General features: G+C 31.5%; 1 long non-coding RNA gene across 1 annotated transcript; it reads right to left on the minus strand.

The window, feature by feature from the left end:
- Positions 1–4,671: 4,671 nt before the first annotated feature.
- On the minus strand, positions 4,672–14,680 carry LOC127703501 (uncharacterized). The gene is made up of 3 exons (XR_007982993.1): positions 14,544–14,680; positions 8,870–8,914; positions 4,672–5,197 (listed from the first exon to the last, which is right to left on the minus strand). It is a non-coding gene; the product is annotated as an uncharacterized LOC127703501 (long non-coding RNA).
- Positions 14,681–15,234: the final 554 nt, after the last annotated feature.

The raw sequence follows: 15,234 nt of genomic DNA on the forward strand, positions 1-15,234 counted from the left end.
AATTAATTTACACCACGTGATCTTTTATTAGCCAATACATTTATTCAATTAAACTGCGAGGTATAATAACATCCAATGATTTTTATTTTAGTTTATAAAGGCGCGTAGCTCCCTATACGCCAGCACGCAGTTGCGTGCACATCGATTCGGCATGCAAAAAAAAGGGCAAACAAAAAATTTATAAATACAATGTTTAAACTTAAATGAAACACATATATGTTGTCTTTTTTTTAATTGGTGAAATGTCATTAAATAACGGCATTTGGTTTCAAAAGTTTTATATAAATCATGAACGATTGCGAGATGATGGAGATGACAAAGACGGACAGTGACTTGTATCTATTACAAGATTTGAATTTGTTATTGCTCTTGTAGTTTCGGAGCACTTTTACAGAGTACGGTGTATCTGTCTAAATACTTGCAAGTTATCAAATGTGATCTGTTGGAGGCTACAAAAGAATGTAGAACTGTTATTGAGTTGATACGAGCTGAACGAAGCGATGAATCTGTTTGGAATGAGATGTACCAATAGGCATTAGATTTATCCGAACCCTTCGATATCGTTGAAAATATGCCAAGGCAATGTGGTCGAAAGACTACCAGAGCGAATCACCCTGCAAACACGCCAAAACAGTATTGGAAAGTCTCATTATATTTTGTGTTCATAGACCACAAGATAATGGAACTGGAGTCGCGTCCGATATCATCAGAAAATATCTGCTTCCTCGTGTTGTAGGGAATATAACAAACGCACAAATCACAACATTGTTTGAGACATATGAGACTGACCTGGCATGTACTTATTTATTTAGACAAATTCAATCGAGAGGTCGCTTGATAGAGAACTAACTCACGACCAAATGCCAACTTCGCTGTGTGAGACACTTGATGCGGTAAGCCCAGTGCTGTAACCTTCTAGAGATACTATTTTGAGTATTATGTTGACAATGCCGGTAACAAGTGCTACCGCAGAGAGGACGTTGAGTGTACTACGTCGGTTCAAAACACATGTATACACATGTATACGATCAACCATGAATAATGATAGGTTATCAATTCATCGCTAGCATTAATGCATATTCATCGGGATTTCATTGTGAATATTGACAAAGTAATGGAGAAGTTCGTTTCTGTTAGGATACGAAGAGCAGATTTTGGACAATTTTGAGTAAATTCTGTCTTACAAAAATGTGTTGTTTATGTATTCAATTTACCATGATGTACCCTATTTAGAAGAATTCTGAATAGTTTAGCATTTATGAATTGTCTATAAATCCTATGTACATGTAACACCTCTTTTAACCCTCCTATGACCAAAAACCGAAAAAAAATCATTTTCTGCATAAAATGGTCCCAAAAATTGATAAAAAGCGTGCACATTATTTTATTCTAGCTACGCCCCTGTTATTGCATTCAATGAATGTATTTTGTTTGATACATATCCTTTTGCCTATCAGCATGTAAATATAGTTTTGTAATTTTGTTTTTTGTACTTATAAGAAGATCCCATTTTTTAATTACTTGTATATTAAATTATTTCGTATTTATTTATTCTTGCAGTTATACAAAACGAATTCTGTAATAAAATATGTTTACACTAGATGATATACTCCTTGTAAAGAATCCATTTTTTTCTGCACATTCAAATGAATTTGATCCACTTGAACACATTCTTGCTAAATCTATATCTTATAGAGGCAGAATCCTTTCGAACCCTTGGTACCTGAATTTCACTGACTTGGTAATATTCTTACCAAAATTTATGATAAACGGGACGGATTTCCCTTTCCGATTGTTAATTTTCCTTTACATGATAATGATGTTCCGTTGGAATTTTCTTATGTGAGTGTATGTTTCTCAGTTGATGCGATATGCGCGTGATTACATTGGAGTCATGAATTTCAATGAACGTAGTATTTTCATTACTAAAAATGTTTACAGCGATGATACAGATATCATATATTAGTCAAAACTATCCAGCTTGTTTAACAGTTCCTTTATTTATAAAACTAACAAACTTAAGTACTGTCATTCAAATTTGTGTCCTTGTCTTAATATATTCTTGTTGATAAAGGTTATATGGTTGTACTGTTGTTGTTGTTTGGGTCTTATACTTTAGGGTAAATTTCTCCCACTATAGTTTAAAGCAATAATAATCATTTAGTTTGTTTAGCTTCTCTCTATCTTCTTTGGTTTTTGCTCAAAACACAAAAGAGGGTAAAAAATCCTCACCTAAGGGCACTCACTCCCATAAAGAGTGATTGTCTAATAAATATATCGGCAAAATTTGACTTGTTAGTAGTTCATGTCTTGCTGGTCATTTTTATGATTTAAAGTGTCTATTTATCTATTATAATTTTTATCGTATAAGGCAAAACACAAAAAATAATGGTAAAAGGCAATAACTTCAATAAGGAATCGTCAGACGATTTCCTTTATGTTTGTCTTAACTGTAGATCTTGTCTTGCTGATAATTTTTGCTTTTTTAAGTTTCTATCTATCTATTATAATTTTTAAGATATAAGGCAAAAACGCAAAAAAAATGGGTAAAAATCGTCATCAAAGGGTAATAACTCGAATAAGGAGTCGACTGACGATTTCGACGATGCAAACTTATTCGTAGAACTTGTCTTGCTGATCACTTTTGCAATTTAAAGTTTCTCTTTATCTATTATAGTTTTCAAGATCATAGGCAAAAACAAAAAACAATGGTAAAATTTGTCATTTAAGGGCAATAACTCCTATAAGAAGTCGTCTAACAGTTTTGACCTATATGAACAATTAGTAGCGCTCAACATTCTGAACATTTTTGCCCCTGTCAGATTTCCTCTATTTAATATATTACGGGTGTCAAAATAATAGACAAAACTTGCATTACTCCTATGTTAGATATTTTTAGCCATGTCGGCCTTCTTGGTTGGCAGAAGGGGTCATCGGACCCATTTTTAAAACTAGATACCCCAATGATGATTGCCAGTATACATCCCGTCATTGTGTTATTGTGCAATGGTAGTTTATTGTATTCTTGTCTTTCATTCTTGCTTATGTGCTTTGTATTTATGTCATTTTGTTTTCCTTTTGTTGACATATTTGTTTGTTTTTATAGTGATTAAGATTATAACACAATGTTGACTGCTGTACCCCTATTTTTGACATTTTTACCTATTATGTCTGTTTGTTTTGTTCACACATTGTTGTCAATATAATGAAAATTTATGCGACTATCATACAAGTGACAGGTTTAGCTAGATATAAAACCAGGTTTAATCCACCATTTTCTACATAAAGAAATGCATGTACCAAATCAGGAATATGACAGTTGTTTTCCATTCGTTTGATGTGTTTGATAAAGGAATTTCCGTTTTGAATTTTCCTTTGAGTTCGGTATTTTTGTTATTTTATTTTTCATTAAGTTATTTGCTATTTTTTGTCAAATATGATATCTCGATTGCAAGATTGACTGGAATTTCGAATTGATAGAATTAGGGAATATAACAAAACAAAACGCAAAATCACAGTAGATGTGAAGATCCACAACAAATAACTGCCTTTGGCTATCTATATAAAACGATTATTAGTATGGTACATAAACATTTTACCCTAGTATCGTTCGACTGTCATACAAGTGAGAGGTTTAGCTAGCTATAAAACCAAGTTTAGTCCACCATTTTCTTCATAAGGAGATGCCTGTACCAAGTCAGGAATATGACAGTTGTTTTCCATTCGTTTGATGTGTTTGAGCTTTTGATTTTGCCATTTGAGAAGGGACTTTCCGTTTTGAATTTTCCTTGGAGTTCTGTAGTTTTGTTATTTTACTTTTTACGGTGACCTATAGATGTTAACTTCTATGTCAATTGGTCTCTGGTGGAGAGTTGTCTCATTGGCAATCGTACCACATTTTCTTATTTTTTATAACAATTGGAGTGTCAGGAACCGCGTCAGTGGTTTAATTATGTCATTTCGTATATTACTAGTATTTGAAGAATTTTGTGTTGTAGGACATGAGCTCATCGCTGAAACCTTCGAAAATTTAAAAAGGACGATCAAAATCAATAAAACAAAGTTCTGTCAATATCCCTAATGGCTAAAAGCGGAAACATGACCATGCTTTATTTCTTATAACTTGAGTCCAAATTATTTCACCGCAATGATATTGGACATGTTACTATTTTAAAGAATTGACTGAACTGGGCAATTTAAGTCAGCTGTGCAAGAGGATGAGTTTATAATGACATAAAAGCAAGTGTTTCAAAGAACTGAATTTCCTGATAAATTCATTTGGTAAAGTGATTGCTCTCTCTCAATATCACAAAATGGTTTGTAAAATTGCAGAAAATTTAATCTCTTATGGTACCCCTAAAATCTAAACCATGTGAAAATGTCTCAGCTTTATAAGTGAACCATCTTTGATATACAAGTTTACGATATCGACAAAAGAACTGAACAAAATATTGCTATTAGCCACCTACCTGATAAGAATAGCGCATTTTGACCGAGTTCCTACAAATGTTGGTGTTTTTTTTCGAAGTCATGATGTTCATAAGATCATTACCCCTTTTGCATACCAATATGCTTTTCTACTTAAGAAAAAGAAAGTCTTCATCTGGAAAAAGAAGTCATCACAGATAAAACATATATACACTTATCGTTATGGCTAGACAAAATACTTACTCCCATAAAATACCTTTATTGTTACAATCAATTAGAAACAAATCAGGTCTATGGAATCGAAAAGGTAGATGTGTTGTGTCTGAATTCACACCAACGGTCTAACACACTAGTAATATTAATTCCGCATGTCTTTCCTTTTAATATATGATGTACTTCACCATCGGCTTCCGATTCCCGTGGAGCATTTTCGATTTTACTGCTTAAATTTGGAGCATCTAAATTATCTAATTGTGATCTATAAATCTGATTCAGCATTTCGTTTGGAGTAAATGATGGCTGCTGTTGATGTTGTACGCGCCTTTTGTGATCTGTTCTTACAGATATAGCCAGGCAGAGACACATCAGAGTCACCATAAAAAATGTAGTTATCGTTCCGAAAAAGCTTAAAGTTGACATTTGTCTCTCTACTCTCAATAATTCAGTTCTATTTGAGCATTTTCGCAATAGTCGACGTCTTAAGTACCATAGCAGGAACCCAGCAACCGGATTTACAATAGTGAACAAAATTACCAGTTTATGTTTTGACCTAAAATTCATAAAAGATAAATGATCATCACTTGTAATAATAAATAATGTTCAAAAAGGTCGTAAAACAACAAACAATTTATTACTTGCCCTTATACATGCTCCGTTTTTTTTCACAAGTGCAAGAAAATATGATTTGATATACACTCGGCCGTTGGCTGTTTGATGTTGATGCTTGAGTTAACTGTAGTTAATATGAAAAAAGGGGGAAATAAGAGCAATGGAAATTTTGCTCATTCAAATGTTTCACTGGTTATATTTGTTCATATAGATGTTGTTATGACTGACACTACACATGCATGGTCTACTGCAATATTGATAATGAAAAGAAATAAAAATAATCTTTTTTCGACAAATTAGTCCTCACCATAACTTCATTTTGACGTCATTAATTAAAACATGAATCGAAATGTAAGAAGTAACTAAGGTAGATTTATGGCCTACGTAGTCGACCATCGTTGGACTACCTAAAAAAAAGTAGCTTTCTTTAAAAAAGAAAAGCAACACGTGAACCTAAGACCGCTGACTGCCGGGTCACCAAAAGATTGTTGCTGAATTTGTGTTTGCTTTTGAATTGAAATAATTGACTGTAATTAGAAGAAGTCAGTTGAAAGTGTATATTTACATCTACTATTTGAATGTACATTTTAAAGCTAGACTATTTTATTTAGTACTTGGGAATGTACATAATTTTCCCGATGATAACCCTTTTGCAAATCCCAATTTCTACAAACCAGATGACTTATGCAAATTGCACAAACCAATCGCAATATAAATTTATGCACTCTGTTTGCTTTTTTATCTGGAATTCTGCATGCATTTATTTTATCTATCATATCTTTATATTTTGCTTCCTGCATGGCCCTTCATCTTCTCAACTCGTTATTGAAGCTGTCTGTACTCATGGAAGATGTTAATTGTATAGATAAAACTAAAGTCCAATTTCCGTGTGCAATGAAACCTGTGGCATGCAACTGACTGGGACATCTTATAAAGAGACTTTTTTGGTCTAATAAAACATCTCAAATTTTAAGGATTTCTTGATTTTACTTAAATCAATTCAAATATTCTACAGGGAAACTTGGTTTTGCCGAAGAATATCTTAATTCCGATATTTTATGAATACCTGTACATACCCTCAAAATAACCAATTTATATAAAAAAGGTATGTAGATATAAAAAGATACCAAAATTAGAATGATGTTCGCCAGACGCCATTATACAAAAAAGCATCAGTGACACTCGAATGAAAAAAGTTAGAAGGCCAAATAAATTATAAAGTTAAGGAATCTATTCCTTGGGTAGACAATCCTTAGCTTTTCGAAAAGGTCAAAGTTTATTATAGGACAGTGACTCAAAAAAGAAACAAAAGAGAAACAGCTAGAGGTCAGAATACCGTAAGTAATGATGACCGTGCATAAAAGTCACATGCCAATCTCTTACAGCCGGGTCCTAAATTCAGATGAGAAAAACGAAAATGCGCATTCACGAGTGAAATTAGTATTATTTGAATTTTTGAGAACGCAAACCGATAGTGTGCGTTTGAAATGTGATCTATATTGTGAATGAATCAAGACGTGTAGGATAGTTGGGTAACACAGTGAATACAATTTTCAAAATCGTACCATAGTACAAAATATGTAGATGTTATAAGGTTAAACTATTAAAACAAACAAACAAAAGTAGAATTGAAATTTTACAATAAACATACGTTCCTGTTAGTAATTTTTTTCCGAAAATTTTTAATATATATACATATAGTATCAATAAACACAAACGTCAAGTATTTACGGACGGACATTTTATTTATCAAATGAATCTATTTTTAAATTCTACCATTCCACTATATGAATAGATTTCTATACAAAATATAAGCAAAGACTTATAAATCCATACTAAAACAGTACAAAAAAATTAACATTATGATAGTACTTTAATAATTAAATTTTTTTATGATTATTGTAAATTATTATTACGTTTTTTTGTGAGCTGCAAGGATTTAAAATCTTTGTGAATTGAAAACACACAAGTATTTTTATTCACGACCGTTTAAATTTAAATATTTAATTTACTTATCTTACTTTCCGTTTTATAGATATATTACAATACAAAAAAATAAATAACAATTACTTATAAAACCTTACTAAAACGGTAGAAAATAATTAACGTAGAAATATAATTATTATTGTTTATCAACATTTTTTTTGTATGATGCAAGGATTTATTCAGAATTAATTATTATGCATGTTTCATTTACAAATGAATGTTTTGAAATACCAAAGCAGAAAATCTGGTCTTGTTTTCCGATCTAATATACACATTTAAACCAGAATGTTCTCTCCTTTAAGTCTATGATGAAAATACACACGTGGTTAAATCTTCAGACATAAGTAGTTTACATGTTATCATGACAATGCACAATACCACGTTATAATTGACCTAGATACACACAGTGTACAGGGGTCGTTTTAAAACAAATATAATTGCGTTGTCATAATACTTGTGTAGAAACTTTCACATCAAATTCACATTATTAAAAACACATATGTTTTGTGAAAAGGCAAAAAGGTTCTTATATTTAAACGATTTATTGACTGCAACCTAGCCTTATTGTTTACTTTCCAATTTACTTTGATGGTGTAATGTCACTCGGTAGCCTAGGCTAGCCATAGAGGGACCGTATCAAAGACCTAGATAACTACCTGTATAAATGTTCCTGGGATCCTGGCTCACTGCTTGACAGTAGAGCCAGGCGCATTACGACGACATGATTTCTTCAATTGGATGATACAATGTTGCATCGTGGGATAGCGTCATTTCTTGACACGTGGCGGGAAATATTTATATTGTCACGAATTCATTGAAAATTATTTTTCATTTCATATGAAATGCAAATTTCGAAAAATTTAGCATAAATAATTCAAACGTTATTGATTAACGTCGTGAATCAACTGTTAATTAACGATCCGATCGATATATTCCTTGTTTATAGAACATGCACATGCGCAGTAATTCAGTCCTGTTCAGCGCTGATAGTTATCGACGAAGTATTAGATTGGGTCAGGATGCCAGGCTATATAAATGATCGAAAACTTTCGAGACGTTCCGAGAATTTTATTCCGACTTCCGGTCGAGAGATATCGAGTGGCCCATAGACACATCCAAAACTCGCCAATATATAAGCAACCCCTCAGGGGGTTCACGCAACAAAAACTCAAAAGACTGTACACCAGTAAAAGAAAATATCGACAATAGTGTTCGTCAATCGATTTTTTCCATTTCACATTTCACAATTTAGATTTAAAAAGTATACCAAATAAAACCGAACTCCAAAGCAAATTCAAAAAAGGAAAGAACATAAAAACTGACAAAAAATAGATTATATTATGATTATATATATGATCATATAATCTAATAAAATACCAAACGGTCATCGTTAATTTTTTATGTAGCTTTAAAAATTTGTTTGAACAAGACCTACAACGAAAAATCTCAAAGAAAACGGAAATCCCCTCTTATTTGGTAGGCCGTTTTTCCATTATATTATCAGTCAGGTTTATTTAACACTGATGTCCTATTCTCATTAACTGAAAGATTCGATTGCGTGAAAGTTAATAAACATAGTATGCGACACTGCCGACGAGCTTTTTGGTTATATTGTATCACTAATTACCTGTATTTATGCAGAGGTACTCGTGCCATCTCATCCCGGTGCATTCTGTAAAATAAACTAAAAATAAGTATATTAATGATAAACTTTGTTGGTTTATACATAATTTCACATTTGAATTACACATTATAGTTTTAATTGTTCGCTTTTTGGTATGTGCCATGTAAATTTGGTTGAAAAGGCAGTATCAACGGCTTTCACAAGAAAAAAAAAAAATAAGAATACGTCAATTTTTTGTAGGATAAAGTACATTCTGAAAAGGTAGATTTCATGGTTCAGTCAGTTAACAAAGATAACCTAAAATCTTCTTCATTCCTACATACTCAAATCTATCTGCTTTAAAGACATTTTATTTAAGATACGTATTATAGATAAAATGGATAAACGTTGATTCTTGAAAAAGAAACCATGAGCCCGGAGGGCGAAAGTGTTGTTTTTTCCATGAATCAACGCTTATCCATCGTTTCTCTAACTTAAACTATTATATTGATGTCTTTTCAAAATTAAAGCACTTTCTTGTTAAGAAGGTATTGTAAATGAGTTTAATTTACCATGTTATCATGTTCAACGATGCATTAATAAATAGCCAATTATAATCCAAAAATAAACGAGAAATCCCGCTATTATTACAAAAATATCAACAATAACATACAAAATACGAAAAACGGAAAAACTAAAGAATAGGGACAGCAAACAGAAAGCAGGGAGTCGAACCTAAACAGACAAGTCTCTACTTCTTCATTGATCTTAGCCTCGCGGCTACCAACTTATATTATACGATTGTCTATTATGTATATATAAAGGTACAATCATGTACGTCCGTTGTACCGATGTGTATCATATGTTCATTTATATATATATAAAATAGACACCTATATTGCAACCCATTTGGTAGCCGAAAGGTTTCGTCGATATGTCGATGTCAGTCACACATAACAGATTTCAAGGAGGGGTTCGATTCCAAATGAAGACATTTAAAAATTACAAAAGTTAAAGATATGTTTATAAATTTATCCCATTAGTGAACAGAAATCAGTAAATAAGCCAATTAAAACTTATTGAAATTAGACACATAAAGGAAACAATTGAATATAATTTCAGCCAAAGATTTAGGAAGCGTTGATTATTGAAAATTAGAATATGGCATAGTGCTCTCAACCAATGAAATTGTAGGATTTGATTTTGATTTTGATTTTTGGTTTATGGTGTTTAAACGCCACTTTTAAGCACCGCTTTTGGGCTATTTCGTGGCGGCCAATTTTTATTGGTGGAGGAAGCCGGAGTGCCCGGAGAAAACCACCGACCTTCGATAGGAAAACTGACAATCCTAGGCAGTTAAGATTGGAGTCGAGTGCACCCGCACGAGCGGGGTTCGAACTCACAACCTCAGTGTTGACTGGCTAGTGATTACAGTAGTAACTACTTAGACCACTCGACCACCGAGGCCCCTGTAGGATTTGATGCTTCTTTAATGTGAAGAATGAATGTAAATCATGTTCTTAGTAAGGGATTATCCTATTGTTTATGCCTATTTACAGTTCAAAACAAAGAGTTTCTATAAATGAGTAACAACTGCCCCGAAGCACATGTATCAGCTCACAGGGGTTTGTTACAATTTGCCGGGTTTACTATCCATATGAACCCCGAAAACACGTGTGTTTTTTTCGGGGTTCGTATGGATAGTAAACCCGTCAAATTGTAACAAACCCCTGTGATCAGCTTGAATGGATTTGTGATTGAAACTGACTAATATAACTTTAATTTTCAAACATACAAAAAAATTAGAATAAAAAATTAGAATATTTTAAAATAGTTCAATTTACTAAAAATTAAACTCTACCAAAGCAATGCAAAAAAAGTTTTAAAAAATTGAAATTAAATATGAACATAAATATTTATCTAATATGCTTGACACAACTCAGATTTCTGGATCCGTGTTTGGTATAAAAAGTAATTTCCAATATTCTGATAAAAAAAAAGAATCTCATTCAATTTTTGAATATATTTAAAACTTTTAAAGGCATTTCATTCGAATATTTCCCTGGCATAATGAAGTAGCATTTGATGTAAAGAGCTGGACTGAAATATTGTGAAATAAAATTCAGCTTTAACTCAAATTTTGAATTTATAGATTTGAACTGTAAATAAACAAAAAGATAATACCTCACTAAAACATTACATGAATAACATTTATATTCACAATCACGAAACTTATACAATTCCCACTATTTTATTGTACTGTTGTGTCATCAAGTGTCTAAACACAATGAATTATATTTTCCAAAATCATAAGAAAGTCCTTACATCACTAAAAATTATTCTAAAATAAAATACATAAAAAAGAAGTCATGCATTTTTCATAAACATTGCACTAACAATGAAACTAATTCTTGAATACAACCGATCAAGAAATCATTTGAGCCTTGAGCACTTTACAATATTCTAAGTTTGTAAGAGAATGATAATCCTTTTCATCATGATAATCATCCTCTTACATATACAGAAAACTTCAAACCACGGTAAATAAATAGGCTGACGTCATGGCAATGGTTTAATAATTTTGAATGTACCAAGTTGACAGTGTCCCTTATCCCAAAATTGTCTGCAGCTAGTTGAAATTATTTTTTTCTCAGTCTAGATCATAGCATGCATGTAACATCATTCTTTGTATATATATCATAAGATTATATTTGAAAATATATAAAGGGAGCAATTTATGTTAAGGTGGTAAAAACACCTTGACTAAAATTAATTTGGCTCGTTCAATTTTCATAAAATTTTTACAAAATATTTACTTTGAAAATTTGACATAACATGGAATTTAAAAAAAACCTCGAACCACACACTTTTTTTGGAAAAAAATCATTGGATACATAGCAGTTTGACAAATACTAATTTTGATCATTAAGAAGCTTAATATTTCCTTAACAATAGAACGTGATTATAACGTGCAGCTGATCTTTACAGAGTTATCTCCCTGTAGTGTTATGCACCACCACAAAAAGACTTTTTTTACACTTACAATACAGACCTTTCTCCGAAATGAACATAATTAAAAATGAGAGACGAAAGATACCAAAGGGACATTTAATTTCATAAGTCATTAAAGTATGCAATGTACCTATAAGTTAAATGATATGTGTAAATATTTATTATAATTCATGTTAAAATGTTAGATTTATATTGGTAAATACTGATACATATAATACAAGAGGTTGACAACTCCATTTAATGGTCATATAATCTTATGAAATGTCAAACGACCATCTCATTCATTTTCAAGCAACTTGTTCACGTAACTCGACATACTCCTCTCTTTTAATTAAAAAAAAAAATCAAAAATTTTTCCAGATATGGTTTAAATTGTTTGAAAATCGTATCTTTTAAGAAAAAGATTTTGTGAATTATTGACCTCAAGATATCAGAAATTCAAACGAAACAAAAAAAACGGACTGATTTATAACAAAACAATAAACGAAAAACAAATACGATGGACAGAAACCAACGAAAATTTGTTGATCCAAAATTGTACAACCTATTTTTAAAATGGGCGCATTACATTTGCGCGCATTTAGGGATAAACATGTTTTACGTTTACACGCAGCTTTTTATAACATTTGCGCGCATTTAGGGATTAAAATATTTTACGTTTGCGCGCAGCTTTTTATAACATCTGCGAGCATTAATTTTACTGGTAATATAGGTACAAATAAATACAAAGACAATTAGTAATAACTGTGTCGATAGTTATTAAATTTGAACATATTTTTCATTTTGAATTAGATATTTTTCACATTGATTTCTAAAAATGAGAAATTCTGTATTCGCTCTATCAGGCATACATGTAACTGAATTGGAAATATTGCAGAGTGAATAGCATTTTGTTTCCAAACTAAGAAGGCTTGATACACCAGCAGTTGTACTTGGAAGTAAATAGAGAAAACAGAGTATATGAAAGAACTATTTCGAAAATACCAGAATGAAGAAGTTGACAGAATAGTCTCTTAAAGCACTGGGCTTCAAATATTCAGCTAGTACCGATATGTACTCTTCAGATTTGCTCTGTTTTAACATCATTATCCTTATTTCCAGGATTTAGTGCTTTGTGCATAATAAAAACCAATTATACCTCCTCATTGGTGAACAGGGGACTTAGACTAACGGAAGGGGTTACTTGTAAATAGTTAAATAAATAAGATAAATAAATGAAATTAACCTGTGTGTACCTGTAAAAAAATTGCGCGCAAATGTAACCAAAAGATGCACGCAAACGTAATGATTTTCACGCGCAAATGTAATGGCAATGCTCGTAAATGTAATGCACCATTAAAAATACCGATGGTGTACAACGTTAAATATGAAGAAACAGAAATTCCAAATAGAAGACACGCTAGGTGGCTTCTGCTAGTATCTACAGTAGTCCCTAACTACATATGATAGTTCCCAAATGTCTTTGGTTGATTATTTTGGGTAAAACTAATCTCAAAATGTTTAAAAATAACTTTTCGTAAAAAAATGAAAACAACACTTTGTAAATTTCATGAGTTTAAAGCGCTTTTTGGGGATTTATCTTCTTCAAGAACGCTCAAAGCAGAATGTCTGAAAGCCAAGGAAGTATATATAAGAACAGAAACATTCAGAGAGCTTAATGACCAAAAAGAGCTCAAAAATTAGAAAAAAAAACCCACTAAAACAAAATAAGTTGAAAATAAAAAAAAAGATGTGCATAACGGTGTAACGAACAGGTCACACTTCTGGTTCAAAATCTAGGAACCTGAAATGATTTATCATAGATATACAGCTTAATACATAACTACAGATGATATATCATCAAATTCGGACAGAAATCAAAACAATAAATAAGTATCTACTTTTTGTTGAAATTCTTTTTAAATATACATGTAAATGCGGCTCATTTATTCACATCGAAAAACATAAAACAAATAATACTATATTATTAATAAAGTAAAGAAATAGAATAAATTTATCTTTTTGTCCGAATTTACATATAAGAACTTGATTTTAAAATGCGTCTATATTTTAATTGAACTTATGATTCTTACTTGATACAAAAAATACTATATAGAAATAGGGAGATGTGGTATGATTGTCAATGAGACAATCCCTCAACTCAGAAAAAGAGTGTTTAAAATCACCAGCACGCTTGATGGACGGATACACGGAGACTAATAATGATATTTTTCCGGAAATGTAGGAATAAATAAAAATGCAACACTTAACACTTCAATACCACCTTATACAAATTAAAAAAAAAAATTAAAAACGGCAAGATAAAGTCCTGGCAGTGTTTACGCAGGGTTTACCTAAAATTTGAGGCTAAAATGACTTCAAGGAACGTATTTTATAAGTTTACCGAATTTAATCATTAAAATACAATCTGATAAAACCACAAAAAAACATTAATTCAAAACACTATTAACTGATAAATGCTAAAATTGATAGAACATAACTTTTTTTTTAAATTGTCAACATTATAGCATCTTAAAGCTGAAAGTGTAAAAAAAATCCATTTCTCGTAGCAAATAATTTAATGTTTCCTTGTTTTGAAAATAAGATGTTTGTGCTCAATTTTCATTTTCAAATATTTTGTAAAATTCCTCGGTATAAATCGGTTAAACAGGAATCATTAAGGATTGGTTGATCACTGAAGTCTTACCTTGTATGAATCGTGTATCCTATACCCAAATTATTCTAAATTTTTCACTCTGTCCATCAATTTATCGTTGGATTTCGGAATTTCCGTGAAAAATGCATTGCTATTATTGTACAGTTGTACTTTCGAACTGAGTTAGTTTGCACGTGTTAGTGCAATTATGATATTTAAAACTATAACAAAATTGTCAAAACAAAGCTTGTTATATGACATATTCATTGACAGGACAATTGTCAAACGATGGCATCAAACTCTATTGAACCCCGAACCTTGTATTTTTAGTGTTATATATAATAGGTGTGTGAACAACCGGCCTCAATGAACAAAGGCTTCAACTTGGTGGGAGGAAGTTCATGTTTTGGTTTACTAGGTACATGTGTTACATGAAAATTGGAAACAATATTTGGGAGTTACATGACAATTTGGACCGAAAACAACGAACAAAAAATGAAAAAACAAAACAAAACAAACACATCTTATTGTCAACAAAAGTTGTGTTAATCAGTTACAACATTACTATTAATTCATATTCAATTCATAGTTATAATATAACTGTTTAATTCATCTACCATATTATTGAATATCCGAATGCTAGTGCTACCAAACAATTCCGTTCTTTTATTAGCAATTTAAAAAAATTTGGGTGAAACTCGAAACTTGAAAATGGTCGACCATACATTTTTAATAAAGATGT

Source organism: Mytilus californianus, unplaced genomic scaffold (genome assembly GCF_021869535.1).
Source record: "Mytilus californianus isolate M0D057914Y unplaced genomic scaffold, xbMytCali1.0.p SCAF_1, whole genome shotgun sequence".
NCBI lineage: Eukaryota > Metazoa > Mollusca > Bivalvia > Mytilida > Mytilidae > Mytilus > Mytilus californianus.